Raw genomic sequence first — 20,960 nt, 5'->3', positions numbered from 1 at the left:
AAGAGGTCTCGGTTCAAATTTCGCTCGAATCGGAGTTAAAATGAGAAAAATATTATATTTTTAGGGTTTTGGATCGATTTTCGATGCAGAGTGGATTCAGATCCAACCCAAGAGCTTAAATTTGGATCTTGGACTGGATCCAAACCTTATTTTTGCCAAACCCATGTATTTCAAAGTGTTTTCAATGATATTTTTTGAAAACCACCCCTTTCTAACTTGTTTTGGTAGTTTAGTGTAAATAATGAATAGTTTAGGTGTTTAGTTAGAAATAACTTTATAGTTAGGTAGTTTATTGAATTAGTTGGAACTTAGCGGGTATAAAAGGTTTAGAAAAATCAGATCACACATTTTTGAAGTTGGAGAAAAATGCCCCCCTATTCCCTTCTCTCTCCCCTTTCCACTCTCTCACCTCTTCACCCTTTTCTTTTTCTTTTCATCGTATTTCCTTTCTCCCTCTTCCTTCTCTTTCCTCCATGCTGTTTTGTATTTCATTCTTGTATGTTTTTGCTGTGTTCTTGCAGATGTTGCAGACCTAAGGAGGTTTTCTTTGTTGGTGTGCCGTCTATATCCACGGGGAGTGGCCGATCCTCTCTCCCACGCGGCCTTCTTCTTCTTTTTCTAACCCTCTTGAATTGCCTTCCGATGGGTGCAACAGCAAGAATCCATAGCATAGGCATGCAAGATTGTGCTGGGCAGGAATCCAACCTCCATCAACCACTCGTGTTCTCCCTCTTTCGTCGAACAAGCCAAAAAGGTGCATCTTCCCTCTCTCTTGTTCTTCTAGTTAGTGTCGAGTCGAGTCATGTTTCGGTCTATCCATGAGTCAGTCCTATGTTGTTTCATCAGTCCATCATATATATTTCTTTTCTGTGTTAAACCATTATCGAATTGTGTTTTTGCTGGTGCAAGAGCATGATTTGATCAATAGACCAATGGTTCAGTCGATTGGAGTCTTATGAAACAAAATATATGCGTCGGCTGAATCATGTGTATAGTGTATATTATGTAATTAGTATAATCTGTTTGTTCATTAATTGTACTATATGGGGTGAGTTTTAACAGGTTTGGGCGTGTTCAAGCTGCAGCTAGATCATGCCATTGGTTGTCAGTTAGAGTTAGAATGAACCGGTTTCAGGTTAGTCATTCCACCATGTTAGTGTATAATCCACAATTAACGTTTACAATTAATTGGTAATTTTGTAATTCGGTTTTAGCAATGATTAACAGTAGATTAATATAGATAGTAAACTTATTAGATGGCTACATAGCTAATTTTAACATAGCTAAAATGTTATGGATGCTAGATTAATTAGTTTGTATAAATTGAGTAGCATAGAATCTCTTGACTTTTAGTTTGTGATATTACTAATTTTTTAGTGATGTAATTAAGTTAGGTTAGTAAGTTAGGCTTAGGACAATTTATGTTAACGTAATAAGTATATTAGAATAATTTCTCATTTTTGGTACATTATGATTTTCAGCAAGTTTGACATTTTAGATATAACTTACAAAATTCGTAGAGTGCATTTTAGGCATTCTTTGATTGCCTTTAGGTAGGTAGCATACTTAGATGAATAGCTAGAGTAACATAGCAATTTTCGTTTTGGTAATTGTTGACTTTCATCTATAGTTTCAAAAATCGTGTTTGCAATTTAGGAAGTTTGCTTGATTGTTGTTAGGAAAAATTCCAAGTGTAGAGTAATTACTAAATTAGTCCATTGTGTGCTTTGGTAATTCTCAAGTGGTAGATAGGTGTCTTTGTGAAATTTTTAACAAATGTTGACATTTTAGATGTAATGTTCAAAAGTGTGTAGGTGTTTTAGGGAGTTATTTGGTTTGTTTATTTAGCTTAGGTAATCTCTGACTTCTTTGTTCAGCCCTTAGATAAATTAAATAGTAGGTCTTTGGTTTAAGTTAGGGAAATATTCATTTATGGTAGGATAGCATAGGTAATTTTTCATGTTATACGTTTTAGAATGTGTTGACTTTTAATTAGCATGTTTTGAAAAACCGTGTAGTGTTGCCTTAGGTAAGTTTTCTTTCATGCTTTGTTGAATTTTGGGTCATTTGCATATTCACTTAGGTAGTGATGTTAGTATAATTCGTAGGTTAGTATTTCCATTTTTTTGGTTGTATTACATTTCTTTTAGTAAGAATTAACCTCTTGACTAAAATTTCAAAACCGTGTAGCCTAAGATAGGTAAGTAGCTGCTTGTATTCTTTAACTTTAGGTAGATTTTCTTTGGTAGATTAATTACTTTCCTTGCTTCCTCAATTTCTATTTTGGTAAGTATTCAAGGTGGTAGGTTAGGATTGACAATTAGTGTAGCTTTGTATTTCAAATTCTTTTAGTAATAATGTGTTTGTAAAAATCATGTAGTGTCATTGTGGTAAGTAAGTGATGTCTTGCAAGTGTCTTGAATTAGTTTCCATTTTCCTTTTAGGCTAGAGTTTGTTGATTTGAATCTTCTTTTCTTGCTTTCCATGATTTAGTTTAATTGTTTTGATTAACTTTACTAACTAGATATAGGGGTTAAGTATTAATTAAAAATCATGTAAGGTGTTTACTTAGGTAAGTCTAACCTTTGCTAATTACTAATTAACTCTAGTTAGATCCACCTAGGGGGGCGTGAGCCTAAGTCAAAGTCAAACCTGTATTTGTTCCCCTTAGTGTCATAGTTAAATCAACTAACTCTAGTTAGTCAACTAACCCTAGTTAGGTTTAGGTTAGTCTTTAAATTTAATTTGAAGTTAGTTTTAATTGTAATTCTCCTTTTTATGTTAATTAGTTAGTTTATATTAAGTTAATTGAATTAGATTAGACACTTTAATAATTTAGCTATTTTAGTTCATAGGTTCATTTTAATTCAAAATCATGTAGCAATAACATATAGTTTAGTATTTTACTCTAGAATTAACTTATATTCTTTCAAGTAATGTAGGTAGTATTTTAGATTGCATTTCCTTAGCGTAATTGATTTTATTTGTGTTACTTTGTGAGTCTTAGGATTGATAAATGACTGTTTTGCAAATGATTTAAGCTAATAGTGCATAAATTGGATGCTTTGATATGAATAATGCACTGAATTAAAAACCGGATTTTGCACCAACTTGCACTCGTTATTTTATGTGTAATTTTTCCAAAAATCTTGTTTTATTCTCTTCCTTTGTGTGTTCACGGTTAGAAGAATAAAAGTCAGCTCATTTCGAATTGATTTGGTCTAATTTTTAAGTGTTTTGCAAAATCAGTTTTTTTCGGGATTTTCAATTTCGGGACAAGGTTAATTCGGATTTTCATCAGTATTGAAACGCTTATATCCGAAGCTCCCGGATGAATTTTTGAGATCTGTAAAGTCTGTCAAATTTCTGCACGTGTTAGAAAGAGATCAAAATAAAAATTAGCGGATTCAGATTCAGTTTGGGCTTTCAAACTCTTTGTTTTCAAAAACCTGTCAGCAAGTGGTTCCTGCATCGCATCAAGGGCAAAACAGACATTTTGTCAATTAGTTGATTTTGAGTACTTTTCTTAATTCCTTGCATAATAATTAGTATAATTTTAGTAGTTAGTTTAGTTAGATTTAAATTAAATAGTTAGTTCAATTGGTTATTGCATTTTATTTATTTATTTACTTTAATTGTAATTTAGTTTAATAATTAGTTTTAGAATTAGTGTTATTGTAATTTTTAGAATTAATTCTTGAATTGTTACTGACTTTTATTTTCTGTGATTTAGGTTGACAAGCAGCTACAAGTTGAAGTTTAATTTTTTCAAGCACGAGAAAGCTTGAATTAGTGAAATGACAAAAATGCCCCTACAACCTGAAGAAGCTTGAGCAACTTAATTTAGGATTTTTTTTAATTTATTTTTAATTATGTAGATTAATTGTAGTTGTTTAAGTTAGTTGTAAACATTTCTGATATTAATGAATTGAAATTTCTAGAAATAATTGTGAATGTATCCCGTTCCCTGAGGATTCGACCCGTGCTTGACACATTCGTGGAAAGTCGGTTTTTATTATTTTTGGTTGACAATTTTCTAAATGATTTTGTTGAAAATAATGTTTTAAAAATATTATTACAAAAGTTCAACCAAATTTTGGCACCGTTGCGAGGGATTGACAACTAGTGTAGCTTTGTATTTCAAATTCTTTTAGTAATAATGGGTTTGTAAAAATCGTGTAGTGTCATTGTGGTAAGTAAGTGATGTCTTGCAAGTGTCTTGAATTAATTTCCATTTTCTTTTTAGGCAAGAGTTTGTTGATTTGAATCTTCTTTTCATGCTTTCCATGATTTAGTTTAATTGTTTTGATTAACTTTAGTAACTAGATATAGGGGTTAAGTCTTAATTAAAAATCGTGTAAGGTTTTTACTTAGGTAAGTCTGACCTTTGTTAATTAGTAATTAACTCTAGTTAGATCCACCTAGAGGGGTGTGAGCCTAAGTCAAAGTCAAACTTGTATTTGTTCCCCTTAGTGTCATGGTTAAATCAACTAACTCTAGTTAGTCAACTAACGCTAGTTAGGTTTAGGCTAGTCTTTAAATTTAATTTGAAGTTAGTTTTAATTGTAATTCTCCTTTTTATGTTAATTAGCTAGTTTATATTAAGTTAATTGAATTAGATTAGACACTTTAATAATTTAGCTATTTTAGTTCATAGGTGCATTTTAATTCAAAATCGTGTAGCAATGGCATATAGTTTAGTATTTTACTCTAGAATTAACTTATATTCTTTCAAGTAATGTAGGTAGTATTTTAGATTGCATTTCCTTAGCATAATTGATTTTATTTGCTGTTACTTTGTTAGTCTTAGGATTGATAAATGATTGTTTTTCAAATGATTCAAGCTTATAGTGCATAAATTGGATGCTTTGATATGAATAGTGCGCTGAATTAAAAACTGTATTTTGCACCAATTTGCACTTGTTATTTTATAGGCAATTTTTCTGAGTTTTTCCAAAATTCTTGTTCTATTCTCTTCCTCTGTGTGTTCACGGTCAGCAGACCAAAAATCAACTCATTTTGAGTTGATTTGGTCTGATTTTAAAGTGTTTTGTAAAATCAGTTTTTTCGAGATTTTCAATTTCGGGACAAGGCAAAATCCGGATTTTCATCAGTATTGAAACGCTTATATCCGGAGCACCTAGATGAATTTTTGAGATCTGTAAAATTTGTCAGATTTTTGCATGTGTCAGAAAGGGAACAAAATAAAAATTAGCTGATTCAGACTCAGTTTGGGCTTTCAAATTCTCTGTTTTCAAAAACCTGTCAGCAATTGGTTTGTGCATCGCATCAAGGGCAAGACATATATTTTGTGAATTAGTTGATATTCAGTACTTTTCTTAATTTCATGTATAATAATTAGTGTAATTTTAGTAGTTAGTTTAGTTAGATTTAAATTAATTAGTTACTTCAATTGGATATTGCATTTTATTTATTTTTTAGTTTAATTGTAATTTAGTTTAATAATTAGTTTTAGAATTAGTGTTATTGTAATTTTTAGAATTAATTATTGAATTGTTACAGACTTTTATTTTTTGTGATTTAGGTTGACAAGTAGCTACAAGTTGAAGGTTACTTTTGTCAAGCACGATAAAGCTTGAATTAGTGAAATCACAAAAATGCCCCTGCAACCTGGAGAAGCTTGAGCAACTTAGTTTAGGATTTGTTTTGATTGTTTTTTAATTCTGTAATTTAATTATAGTTATTTAATTTAGTTGTAAACATTTCTGATATTAATGAATTGAAATTTCTAGAAATAATTGTGAATGTATCCCGTTCCCCGAGGATTCGACCCGTGCTTGCCACATTCGTGTAAAGTCGGTTTTCATTGTTTTTGGTTGATGATTTTCCAAATGATTTTATTGAAGGTAATGTTTTAAAAATACTATTACAAAAGTTCAACCAAATTTTGGCGCCATTTCCGGGGATTGACAATTAGTGTGGTTTTGTATTTCAATTTTTTTTAGTAATAATGGGTTTGTAAAAATCGTGTAGTGTCATTGTGGTAAGTAAGTGATGTCTTGAAAGTGTCTTGAAATAGTTTCCATTTTTTTTAGGCTAGAGTTTGTTGATTTGAATCTTCTTTTCTTGCTTTCCATGTTTTAGTTTAATTGTTTTGATTAACATTAGTAACTAGATATAGGGGTTAAGTCTTAATTAAAAATCATGTAAGGTGTTTACTTAGGTAAGTCTAACCTTTGCTAATTAGTAATTAAGTCTAGTTAGATCCACCTAGGGGTGTGTGAGCCTAAGTCAAAGTCAAACATGTATTTGTTCCCCTTAGTGTGATAGTTAAATCAACTAACTCTAGTTAGTCAACTAACCCTAGTTAGGTTTAGGTTAGCCTTTAAATTTAATTTGAAGTTAGTTTTAATTGTAATTCACTTTTTCATGTTAATTAGCTAGTTTATATTAAGTTAATTGAATTAAATTAGACACTTTAATAATTTAGCTATTTTAGTTCATAGGTTCATTTTAATTCAAAATCGTGTAGCAATGACATATAGTTTAGTATTTTACTCTAGAATTAACTTATATTTTTTCAAGTAATGTACGTAGTATTTTAGATTGCATTTCCTTAGCGTAATTGATTTTATTTGACGTTACTTTGTTAGTCTTAGGATTCATAAATGATTGTTTTGCAAATGATTCAAGCTAATAGTGCATAAATTGGATGCTTTGATATGAATAGTACACTGAATTAAAAATGGGATTTTGCACCAACTTGTACTCGTTATTTTATGTGCAATTTTTCTGAGTTTTTCCAAAATTCTTGTTCTATTCTCTTTCTCTATGTGTTCACGGTCAGCAAACCAAAAATCAGCTCATTTCGATTTGATTTGGTCTGATTTTAAATTGTTTTGCAAAATCAGGTTTTTCGGGATTTTCAATTTCGGGACAAGGCAAAATCCGGATTTTCTTCAGTATTGAAACACTTATATCCGGAGCTCCTAGAAATTTTTTTGAGATCTGTAAAGTTTGTCAGATTTTTTCATGTGTCAGAAAGGGAACAACAACAAACAACAAACAACAACAACAACAACAACTACGCCTTCATCCCAAAACAATTGGGTCGACGATATGAACCAACAAAGAAAATCATTATGGGTCTTCCACATGAATCCTTCTCCTCCGTTCATTTCTATCCAATGCCATGTCCTCGGTGAGGTTCAAAGCATTCATATCCTTTCTTATCACCTCCATCCATGTCTTCCTAGGCCTACCCCGACCTCTTTTAACTAATATATTTTCCCATTTCTCCATCCTTCAAACTGGAGCATCATTAGGCCTTCGTCGAATATGTCCAAACCACCGTAAACGATTCTCTCTCATCTTATTTTCAATGGGTGCAATGCCTACCTTCTTACATATCTCCTCGTTCTGAATCTTATCTTTTATTGTATTTCCACACATCCATCTCAGCATACGCATCTCAGCTACACTCATTTTTTGAATATGATGTCTCTTGGCAGCCCAACATTCCGTACTATATAGTAAAGCGGGCCTAATAGTCGTCTTATAAAACTTTCGCTTCAACCGCAATGGCATTCTACGATCGCACAACACTCCAGTTGCACTCTTCCATTTCATCCACCCAAGCTTTATCCTATGATTTACATCTCCATCAATTTCTCCATACTTTTGAATGATAGATCCCAAATATTTAAAAGAATCATCCACCGGTATTTCGTGCTCACTAAGCTTCACTACACTCCCATCACTACTTCGTTGCTTACTAAATCGACATTCCATGTATTCTGTCTTACTCTTACTCAACTTAAAACCTATTGCTTCCAATGTCTGTCTCCATAATTCTAACTTAGCATTAACCCCAACTCTAGACTCATCAATCAAAACAATATCATCAGCAAACAACATACACCACGTCACATTTTCTTGATTTGATCTCGTAAGCTCATCCATCACTATAGCAAATAGGAAAGGGCTTAAAGCAGATCCTTGATGTAACCCAACTGTTATAGGAAAATTGGTTGTCACCCCTCCACAAGTGCGGACATTGGTTACTACTCCTTCATACATATCTTTAATTATACTAATGTACTTGAGAGAAACACCTTTCTTCATCATTGTCCACCAGAGAACGTCCCTAGGTACTCTATCGTAAGCCTTCTCCAAATCAATAAAAACCATATACAAATCTTTGTTCCTCTCTCCATTTCTCTCAATAAGTTGTCTAAGAAGATGTAAAGCTTCCATAGTTGATCTTCCAGGCATAAAACCAAATTGATTCTCCGATATCATGACAATCTTTCTCAACCTAGACTCAATAACCCTCTCCCAAAGTTTCATAGTATGACTCATGAGTTTTATACCACGATAGTTTGTGCAATCTTGTATATCACCCTTATTCTTATATAGAGGCACCAAAGTACTCTTCCTCCACTCATTAGGCATCTTATTTGTCCGCCAAATCTTGTTAAAAAGATTTGTCAACCATTCTAAATCTTTCTCTCCCAAGCATTTCCAAGCCTCGATAGGTATACCATCTGGGCCAACTGCCCTTCTTGATTTCATTTTCTTCAAAGCCTCTGCAATTTCTTTCTTTTGAATCTTACGCATGAAGTCATGATTCATCTCATGAAAAGGAATTGAAAAGTCTCCAAGATCCTGAGCATAACTTTCATTAAATAGCTTATCAAAATAATCTTTCCATCTCTCCTTAATCTCCTCATCTTTGACTAAAACCCTTTGCGTTTCATCTTTGATACATCTAACCATACCCAGATCCCTCGATTTTCTATCTCTCATATTTGCAAGCCTATAAATATCCTTCTCACCCTCTTTGGTATCCAACTTGTCATAAACCTCCTTATATACCTTATCCCTCGCGTTTCAAACTACTTTTTTAGCTTCCTTCTTTGCTATTATATACTTCTCCAACTTCTCATTATCACGATTTTTACTTAGATTTCTATAACACTCTCTTTTAACCTTAATAGCTAATTTGACATCCTCGTTCCACCACGATGTATCCTTACCTAGTGGTGCACCACCTTTAGACTCACCCAATACCTCCTTAGCCACCTTTCTCATGTCACTCGCTATCTTATTCCACATAGATTCTGAATCCTCCTCGAGACACCAATCAACTTCCTTAACTACCCGCTCTACAAACATTCCTTGTTTAGCTTCTTTCAGTGCCCACCACTTAATTCTAGGATCTATCATATGTCTATCCTTTTTGCGGTATTGTCTAATTCTAAGATCTAAAATTAAGACTCTATGTTGTGTAGCTACACTTTCTCCCGGTATAACCTTACAATCGATGCAATAACGCCTATCTCTCTTTCTAAATAGGAAAAAATCTATCTGACTCGTATTAACCCCACTTTTAAATGTTACTAGATGAGACTCTCTCTTCCTAAACCAAGTGTTTGCTAAGATCATATCATAGGACAAACCAAAATCTAAAATCCTTTCTCCACTTTCGTTTCTTTCTCCTATACCATAGCCTCCATGGATACTCTCAAATCCATCCCTACTAATGCCTACATGCCCATTAAGGTCACCGCCGATGAAAACCCTTTCTCCATAAGATATCCCTTGTACTACTCCATCTAAATCTTTCCAAAATTGACGCTTAATGGAATCATCTAAACCTACTTGAGGTGCATAAACACTAATAATAGTAATAATATTCGTACCTAATACTAATTTAATAAGTAAAATCCTATCACCCTTCCTACGGACCTCAACTACATTATCTATAAACTCATGACTCATAACAATCCCTACCCCATTCCTATTCCTATTTATTCCTGTATACCAAATCTTATATACCCAAGGTTCTATCACTTTTTCTTTCTCACCTACCCATTTGGTTTCTTGTAGATATAAAATATCAATCTTTCTCCTACACATAACATCTACTAACTCTACCAACTTACCAATTAAAGATCCTATGTTCCAAGTGGCTAACCTAATTTTATGGTCTTGGACTAACTTCTTTACCCCCACCCGTCCAACAAAGTGAGGGAACCCTTGCCTATTTGACACCACACCCGGGCGCCGGTGTGACGCGTCGCTTCCGGGCGACGACCTAGCAACCCTTGCCCATTTATCACTGCCTCCGGGCCTATAGAGTACAACGTGTCGCTCAGTAGGGAACGCCCCAACGAAATTCTCATATTGGTTCATATTCATAGGGTATGACTAAGTTTTTATGCTGGTTGTCACAGACCTACCGCAACCCTCCTCCTTTATCCGGGCTTGGGACCGACAGTGTATAACTAAACAATTATACACAGGCGGAGTTCATGTGTCAGAAAGGGAACAAAATAAAAATTAGCTGATTCAGACTCAGTTTGGGCTTTCAAATTCTCTGTTTTCAAAAACCTGTCAGCAATTGGTTCGTGCATCGCATTAAGGGCAAGACATATATTTTGTCAATTAGTTGATTTTCGGTACTTTTCTTAATTTCCTGTATAATAATTAGTGTAATTTTAGTAGTTAGTTTAGTTAGATTTAAATTAATTAGTTAGTTCAATTGGATATTGTATTTTATTTATTTTTTAGTTTAATTGTAATTTAGTTTAATAATTAGTTTTAGAATTAGTGTTATTGTAATTTTTAGAATTAATTATTGAATTGTTACTAACTTTTAGTTTTTGTGATTTAGGTTGACAAGCAGCTACAAGTTGAAGGTTACTTTTGTCAAGCACAAGAAAGCTTGAATTAGTGAAATGACAAAAATGCCCTTGCAACCTGGAGAAGCCTGAGCAACTTAGTTTAGGATTTGTTTTGTTTGTTTTTTAATTCTGTAATTTAATTATAGTTGTTTAATTTAGTTGTAAACATTTTTGATATTAATGAATTGAAATTTTTAGAAATAATTGTGAATGTATCCCGTTCCCTGAGGATTCGACCCGTGCTTGCCACATTCGTGGAAAGTCCATTTTTATTGTTTTTGGTTGATGATTTTCCAAATAATTTTATTGAAAATAATGTTTTAAAAATACTATTACAAAATTTCAACCAAATTTTGGCGTCGTTGCCAGGGATTGACAATTAGTGTAGCTTTGTATTTCAAATTCTTTTAGTAATAATGGGTTTGTAAAAATCGTGTAGTGTCATTGTGGTAAGTAAGTGATGTCTTGCAAGTGTCTTTAATTAGTTTCCATTTTTTTTAGGCTAGATTTTGTTGATTTGAATCTTCTTTTCTTGCTTTCCATGATTTAGTTTAATTGTTTTGATTAACTTTACTAACTAGATATAGGGGTTAAGTATTAATTAAAAATCATGTAAGGTGTTTACTTAGGTAAGTCTAACCTTTGCTAATTACTAATTAACTCTAGTTAGATCCACCTAGGGGGGCGTGAGCCTAAGTCAAAGTCAAACCTGTATTTGTTCCCCTTAGTGTCATAGTTAAATCAACTAACTCTAGTTAGTCAACTAACCCTAGTTAGGTTTAGGTTAGTCTTTAAATTTAATTTGAAGTTAGTTTTAATTGTAATTCTCCTTTTTATGTTAATTAGTTAGTTTATATTAAGTTAATTGAATTAGATTAGACACTTTAATAATTTAGCTATTTTAGTTCATAGGTGCGTTTTATTTCAAAATCGTGTTGCAATGGCATATAGTTTAGTATTTTACTCTAGAATTAACTTATATTCTTTCAAGTAATGTAGGTAGTATTTTAGATTGCATTTCCTTAGCATAATTGATTTTATTTGTGTTACTTTGTGAGTCTTAGGATTGATAAATGACTGTTTTGCAAATGATTTAAGCTTATAGTGCATAAATTGGATGCTTTGATATGAATAGTGCACTGAATTAAAAACCGGATTTTGCACCAACTTGCACTCGTTATTTTATGTGTAATTTTTCTGAGTTTTTCCAAAAATCTTGTTTTATCCTCTTCCTCTGTGTGTTCACGGTCAGAAGACCAAAAATCATCTCATTTGGAGTTGATTTGGTCTGGTTTTTAAGTGTTTTACAGAATCAGGTTTTTCGGGATTTTCAATTTCGGGACAAGGTTAATTCGGATTTTCATCAGTATTGAAACGCTTATATCCGGAGCTCCCGGATGAATTTTTGAGATCTGTAAAGTCTGTCAGATTTCTGCACGTGTCAGAAAGAGATCAAAATAAAAATTAGCTGATTCAGATTCAGTTTGGGTTTTCAAACTCTCTATTTTCAAAAACCTGTCAGCAAGTGGTTCGTGCATCGCATCAAAGGCAAAACAAACATTTTGCCAATTAGTTGATTTTCAGTACTTTTCTTAATTTCTTGCATAATAATTAGTGTAATTTTAGTAGTTAGTTTAGTTAGATTTAAATCAATTAGTTAGTTCAATTGGATATTGCATTTTATTTATTTTTTTAGTTTAATTGTAATTTAGTTTAATAATTAGTTTTAGAATTAGTGTTATTGTAACTTTTAGAATTAATTCTTGAATTGTTATTGACTTTTATTTTCTGTGATTTAGGTTGACAAGCAGCTACAAGTTGAAGGTTAATTTTGTCAAGCACGAGAAAGCTTGAATTAGTGAAATGATGGAAATGCCCCTGCAACCTGGAGAGGCTTGAGCAACTTTGTTTAGCATTTGTTTTGATTGATTTTTAATTCTGTAATTTAATTGTAGTTGTTTAATTTAGTTGTAAACATTTTTTATTTTAATGAATTGAAATTTTTAGAAATATTTGTGAATATATCCCGTTCCCTGAGGATTCGACCCGTGCTTGCCACATTCGTGGAAAGTCCATTTTATTATTTTTGGTTGACGATTTTCCAAATGATTTTATTGAAAATAATGTTTTAAAAATGCAATTACAAAAGTTCAACCAAATTTTGGTGCCGTTGCCGGAGAACGACAATTATATTTTGTTATTTCTGATATTTCAGTTTATTAATCTCTAGTAACTTAGTTGTTTTTAATTTTATTAGTTTTTAGGATTAGTAAGTGAATATAGGATTAACATAGTTAGCAAATATAGGATTCACATACTATTTTTCCTAGGATTTACTAAATTTCATGATTCAAAGAGCAATTAGATAGGTGAGTCTTAGAGAATATAGCGGTGATTTCCTGTATTTATTGATTTTGTGATTTAGATTAGATTTTGTTCTTTTATTTCATAGATTAGTTAGATTGTTCTAACATTGCTTAGATAGATTATTTGCTAAATTTGCTGATTTAGATTTGTTTTTATAGAGTAAGTTTGACTTAGTTTAGTTACTTTGTGTTTCAGTGCTTTTATTTTGTTAATTATTATTTATTGTGTATCATATGTATATATTAGAAATAGATATTTTGTTTTATTTATTTGTTTTATTTTATTTTATCCCAAATTTTATAGATGTCATGTATGAATAGTATATCATCCAATGCTTCAATGTATGAGTCCAAGTTACCAGACACAAAGTACGACTTCAGGAGCAGACCATTGACCAAATCAGCAGAAAACTATGCATTCGTATATGCATAGTGGTGGTGCAAAGTCAAGTCAAGTCACTTGATGATCCTCAAATGAACATGAAACAAAAAGCTTTCGCTGCTGCAAAAAGGGACATTCATATCCTAAAATCGTTTTATCGAGTTTATATCAACTCTAATACTTTATATTTCAACCATTCAATCTAACAAATGTGGAAATCAAGTTGATGATTTCTTAGCTTGGCTTAGTTATCTAGCAAAATGATAGTTAAACGTATTGGATGCGCCATCATTATGGTTAGACTGGCCATCACCTGTGCTGTAAGTTATGCACACCAAAAGAGCAAGTGTTGAACTTTTAAGTTGCTTGATGTTAATATTACGTAAAATGACCAAACTGTACAACAAATTTGATGTATTTTCCCAAATGCTTCACAAATGTCAAAATTTGCCCGATGTCCAATTTTGCAAGTTTTTGACATTGTAGGACCCTTTTACCCTTAGTATGTATGCATTTCTCTCAATTTTTGTGCCTCTTTCGTCTCGCTAAAGCGAAATTTGCATAATATTTTTGTAGAAATCATGAATTTTGCACAGATAGGACGAATATCATGATACTGCTTGCAAAAATTCCTTGAGAATTTTGTCAAGAGTTTCATGTTGGTGGTTGTGAAAGTCTGCCTTTCTATGCATGATTCATAAAAAGTTTGCAGAATTCAAAGACTTTTGCATGTTGTCGACTTATAACGATACAAAATTCCATCCTAGCATACGAATTTATGTGTAGTGATTAGAATGCAAATTTCTTTAAGAGTTTTGTGTTGGTTATTATGAAAGTCTACTTTCGATGTAGAATTCATAAAAAGTTTATGGAATTCACAGTAGGAATGGCAATGGACCAAGGGAAAAATGGGGCCCCGCCTCGCTTCGTTTGGGTCGGGGATGGAGGACATGAAGCGGAGATAGAGGTTAAAATCAAAACCCGGTGAGGGATGGAGGTGGGGATGGACTTACGTTTTCTCCCGCCCCTCCCTCACCCCACCCTGCCCTTTCCCTGATCTCTGTTAGTAAAATAACTAAAATATCTTTAGGGATGGCAGTAGACTGGGGAGAAACGGGGTCCTTCCTCGCCTTGCCCCATTTGAACTGGAGATGGAGGACATGAAACTGGGATGGAGGTTAAAATCAAAACCCATGGGGGAATGAAGGCAGGAATGGAGGGTAGAATTTTGAGACGAGGCTAGGGTAGAGACCTTGTCCCCTACCTCCACCCTTGTCCACTGCAATCCCTAATTCATGAACTTTTGTAAGTTGTCAACCTTAAGTGATGTGAGATTCTATTTTACGATGAGAATTAACCTATATATATCTGAATGCCAGCAGCTTTGATCTGGATTGGGAGTCGGAATGAAGTGTTAACACTGAGCTTCATAATAGACGTGAAGATACTTCCCAACAACTAAGTCAAATTTACGATTTCTCAGTAAAATGATTCTTCTGTGAAACCACAGGATTTTTTGGTGAGCAGAGGGATTTTTCATGGTGAACCTGAGGTTCACCGTGAAAATTTAAATTGATCAATGTTGGAGACCCGTTGATCAATTCTCAAAACGAAACTCGTAGAAGATCTCAGTAGATAGCACCCGATCAAATCAGAAAACTCAGCAAATCGGTGGTTAATCAACTCAGCAAACAATATCCCGGAACACTTAGTAAACAGCATCCCGGAAAACTCAATGAACACTGTCCGATCGCCGAAAGACAGATAGAGTTTCCAAAATTTGATGGCAAATCGATCTATCAAATTGGTCCAGAGATCAGTAGCTCAGTGTTAAAGAAAAAGAAGAAGAAAAAGAAGAAGAAGAAGAAGAAAAAGAAGAAGAAGAAGAAGAAGAAGAAGAAGAAGAAAAATCAGTAAATCGATCAATGTCAAGGATCATTTGATCCACTTTAAAAAAAGAGCTCGCTGAAAATCCAAACGGCAACGATGATCAAAAGAACTCTGACAGAAATCCGATAACACTCACCAAAGATCAAATAGAACTGATTAAAATTTGCAGATATCTAATTGCTAGAATTCAATTGATCAAAATTCCAACGATTAACAAGATCCTGACATACCACATCAAGCCGATTCAGACCTCCGATTAGATCTGAGATCAAAAGGTCAGGTGATCAGATCGTTGTCAGATTCTAATGCTTCATCGCCAGAAATAAACAATAATCGATCAGATGATCGATTATTCTTCATATAAATTGGGTTTCAATCACTGGAAATCTCACAATCAATCACCAGAGTTCCACAACTCGACTACTGGAAATCAAACCTTCGAACGACCATAAACAATCAATCAAAATTGAAACAGTTTGATCAGTTTCTTTTAAAGAAATCACTTACCGAGAAAAATAAAAATAAAAAATAAGAACATGAGCAAGATACAAATAGCTAATTGAAAACAAAAAATAACATGAACACAAGAAATCAAATATTACATGAGCGACCAAGAACATAAACAAAAAATCAAAACCAGGAAAGAAGTTAAACTAACAACAGGGAAATCAAAAATAAAAAAGGGAATTGCAAAAGAGAGAAAGAAATAATATGGGAATTCAAGGAATTCCATCACTGTTGCATAGGGATGTGTTGGGATTGCTATAGGCAATCTAACACATCCATGGTGCGTTAACGGGGCAAATAAAAAAGGAGAATTAAGAAAAATGATAGAGAGAAGAGGAAAAGGGCTTACCAGAATACTTGGTGTTGGGAATTCTTAAGGATCTTTTCTTATATGCTCTTCTTGAGACCCTTTTTTTTTGACATAGAAGATGAAGAAGGATCAGATGGATCCAGAGGGGATGTTCAATTCCTTTTGTAGCTTGGATGGCAAAAGGATAAGGAAAACTTGTTTGGCGAACTTCTCTTCTTCTTGGTTTACTCGAGACAAGCCAGAGGAGAGTTGGAGTTCTGCTACGGAACTCTGAAACTTAAAGAAGGAGAAGGCTGGGAAGGAGAGGAAAACTATGCTAATGGATGCTCTGTGAATAGTTGATCGTGAAGAAGATGGGTGCTCATAAAGGAAGCGTCGATGGATGATTGGAAGAGACCTTGTACCTCCTGTTTTATAACAGGAGGCTGTTAGTCTCTCTTTCGATAGGGTCCTTTTTATTTAAAAAATTTCAAAAGGGGCTCCTCTACAAGTTCTTTTTCAAAAAGGGTGGTTTTAAAAAAGCCATTTTTTCGATTTTCTTTTCTATTTTCTTTTGTTCTTTTTTTGTATTTTCTATATATATTTTTTTGTTTTTAAGATAAAAACTATAGAGCTAAAGGAATTTAAAAATATTTTTATATAAATCAAAGATATTTACAAAAGAAAGATTTTCTGAGAATTCAGGGTTATTTTGAAAGTTTCTTCAAAAAAATGGGTTTGGATCCAAATTTTGAGGAAATATTCAAATTTTTAACCTCGAATTAAGAAATACAGAGCCTTGGATCCAACTAGATGCCGGATGGATTGTCCGAGTCATTCAGAAACTATTTTTGGATATTTTTGTAAATTTAATTTGAAAATTGGATAACGAGACTCAGTTTGGAATTTTGTCAAGGGATCCGGGTCCAAAATTGAGTCAAATGTATAAGATAGATTTGGATTTCAGAAAACTGAATTTTATATTGAAATTGACTCGATTTCCTTAGAAAATGGGGGCCAGAGGTAAAAAGGGAATGTTTACAAAATTTTGAAAAATTTAGGGTGTTCACACCTTAGAACACATATATAAGCATGATTTCATCACTATAAAATTGTTTGACTGCCTTAGAACACATATATGCATGCTTGAATCACTATGAAAGTTTTTTGACAACCTTAGAACATATATATGCATAATTGAATCACTATGAGAGTTTTTTGACAACAATAGAACACATATAAGTGTGATTGTGATACAAAAGACATTTATTTCATAGCCTCATAACACATATATGCATGCTTGAATCACTATGATTTTTTTTGACAACCTTAGAACACATATCTGCATGATTGAATCACTATGAATTTTTTCTGTCAGCCTTAGAACACATATCTGGATTCTGTTAATGTCCTCTACTTTATTGCTAGCTAGTCTATGTGTAATTCATTCATGTTACTTTGATTGTCTTACATTTAGGTGCATTGCATATAATTTATTTCATTATATTTTGTTTATCAATGCTAACCTTTTTTTTCTTTTGTAGGATGCTAGAGATAATCAACGTAGATGAGCTGATTGAGGCATGGATGAAGGGGCAAATCAAGACAATGAAGAAGATGATGCTCAGAATCTTGGCGATGATTAGATTCATATGTTGAATTTGTTGTACCATGTTGTTTCAAAATAAACTCTTTGTAAATGTTCACTTGTAAATAATTAGAACTTGGAGAGGATTATAGTGGATCAATAAATGTTTTCACCTTGTATCTTGTGTTAAATTTGTTTTGGCTGCTTTGTATATGTATTTTTTATGTGTACTTCATTTTTTATACATAGGATATATAAATTGTATAACGAGAAAAATTTTCTCGATATTTATATTTTAAATAATTTTTTTTTTTGCAATGGATATTATTCGTCGCTAATTAGCATTGGCCTCCAATTTAGTGATGGATTAGAGACAAATATTTAGTTTTTCTGGTAAACAACAGATCTGTTAAAATAGATGTTTCTTCCTCAATATGAATCCAAAACAGGTAAAACAAGATTCTAAATTCAAGATCAAGATGCGTAGATAATCATAGTGATTTTATTTAGATTTTTTGGACTGATATTTGAAGTGATATCAATTTATTTCTGAAACTAGTCGGAAATAACATATTAGTCATCACAAATTTAGATTTCTCAAAAAACATTTTTGTATAAATGTTTTTTAAGATCATAAAACCTTTGAAATTTCATTATTTTAGATTTGATCAAATTCAATATGGATTAACTTATGAACAACACCATCAATAATAAAGAAATGACTGAATCTAATACGAAACAACGAAGAAACCCTATTTAGGCATATTTCTTAAAATCATTTTTATAAAAAACTCATGATTCATCAATTTCAAATCCAATAACGATTTCTTCAACAAAGAAAACATGTTTAAAAGATCAAGGCATATAAATATACTGCTGAAAATAAAAATAACTCAGATTTGCATGCTTAATGCATGCAAAAAGTATCTACTACGTAAATCTTACTTAAAAAATCAATTGATCATGAAAACAAGAAAATCAGGTAGTTCGATCTCTACACCACTATAAACACCGAATTATGTACAGGTTCAATGGTTGCATAACCCTACTCTAGACCTCTTAGACATTTTAAGAGAAGAGAGAAAACAAAAAGCGCAAAGAAAAAAAAGAAGAAAAAAAGAGAGAACTAACCGTGTTAATCTTTTTCATGAGGGCCTCTATTTATAGATGGTCTTATGCATGAGTCCCATCTCTAATATAAGACGTTAATATCTATTGATCTTTTTTATTAATAAAGAAATAAATTATGGCCATAATTCATTAAATTTCAAAATCAATTAAGCTAGAAAAGAAAAGTGGAAACTTCTTACCCTAGCTTGGGCTTTATTGACATGATAAACTTTTGGGAGGCCTATAGACCCAAAGACTCAATATAATTTGATGTTTAAATAGTTGATTTGATAGCTCTCGAAACATAGATCATTATGATGGTATTAAATTTAATCTTGCGCATATGGATTAACAAGAAAATTTAGTCAATGTCAAAAAATGTTAATTTTCGACTTATAATTAGGCATGAACTTCGGTTAATGATAAAATGCTCAAATCAACACCAATTTGGGCTTGTAGATAGTTGATTTTGATGCCCTCAAAATGAGAAACATCAAGGTTGAATCCGATATAATAGATAAGCCATTGATCAGCCAAATTTTTTATCAAAATAATAATAACATTATTCAGATCGTCCGACTATTGCTCCAATCCAATGGGATTAGATCCAAATATCCTGAGTTATATCAAATTCAATCCATCCCTAATTAGATACAAATCTAATATCTATAATCTAAAAATATACAAATAATTTACTTTCTTATTTAGTTCACATATTTTAAAAATTTTAATTATTCTTGCAATATTCTTTAGACTTAATTTTATAATATTTCAAAATCAAGAAAATCAAAAAAATTAAGAAATTCAAGAATTTCAAGAAAACCGAGAAATTGCACTCATGTCATTGATACACATAAAGTCTATCATTTATTCATTTTAATTGCCAAAGAAAAATTCTTGGGTTTTACATCTTACCTCCCTTAAAAAGAATTTTATCCTCAAAATCCGATATAAGCATCAAACAAAAGAACTACCAAAATATAGTTTATCACGCTTCCACTGCACACTCTGATTAAATAATTTAACTTCAAAAATAAAATTTGTATGACTTCCGAGACCCTATAGTCAATATTGTTGTGTGATGTACATAGCTCTTTATTTCTAGGTTCACAATATAATTCAATCATTTTTTTTTCCAATGCAACCATCGAAAGCAAATAAATTAAATGGAATATACTTACAGTGAGATGCTGGATAGCCAGATGTCTGTGAACCAATGACTTTTGATCTCATGTTCTGATACCAATTATAACGGCTTGACAGATTTCAACTAAAAAATATAAGATTTTTTTTTAAAGTTAACATCTTATTGTTTTTTTTTTCTTTCTAAAGTGTAATAATGCAACAGTTTCATCAATGGACTCATTTCAACCATAGATGGCCTGCTTGAGCACCAGCGCAAGCATGTCTTAGCCTCCTAGTACCAGATCTAGTACAAACCACCGTCAATGAATCTGATTGAACCATTACATAAGAGAAATTATTAAACCAAGTTTTTAATCATTGGCATCGCCTTAATCACATTAAGCTTTAGGGAGTCAGCCTACGCATGCACCAGCGTTTAATAGCTCCATAGAATATGGTTTGAACTTAAAGTATCTAAATGACAAAATTCTTATGTTATTTCTTATGTGAGTAAACACAGTAGAAAAATATTGATTTCGGAAATCAATTTTATAAACTAGTTTCTTGGTTAAGTCTCCTGGACACATTACATTTCAAGAATAACTACCATCACCTACCATAAATAGAAATTGACGAAGCATAAATAATTGTATTTCAGAATTGAACCAATCAATCAATTGTTTAATTAAGTAGTCATCAAATAATAAAAAAGTATTAAACTTTAAACAATACAAGGGTTCCTTGGGATCATAAAAAACATCATTATACATAACCCCCTCTAGCATCCTTCACTCACTCTAGCCATCACACATCTCCTAAAAAAATATTTTTATTTTAAAAGAATGAGACTTTGGAAAGTCACAGTAAAATTCACACATCTAATGCAAGATACAACACATAAAGCTTGCATGATATAAATATCTTAGAATTTGCATCAACTATCAACAAGGTAGATATAAGATTTTCACAAGTTATTCATGCATTCATAATTCATAAGCAAGTATGAAATAACAATCTCAAGCATTTATCATCAAATCAAAATGAGAACAAGATA

This window comes from Nuphar pumila, chromosome 5, assembly GCF_984573655.1.
Source record: "Nuphar pumila chromosome 5, dmNupPumi1.hap1.1, whole genome shotgun sequence".
NCBI lineage: Eukaryota > Viridiplantae > Streptophyta > Magnoliopsida > Nymphaeales > Nymphaeaceae > Nuphar > Nuphar pumila.
Note: the sequence above shows the minus strand (reverse complement) of the source record.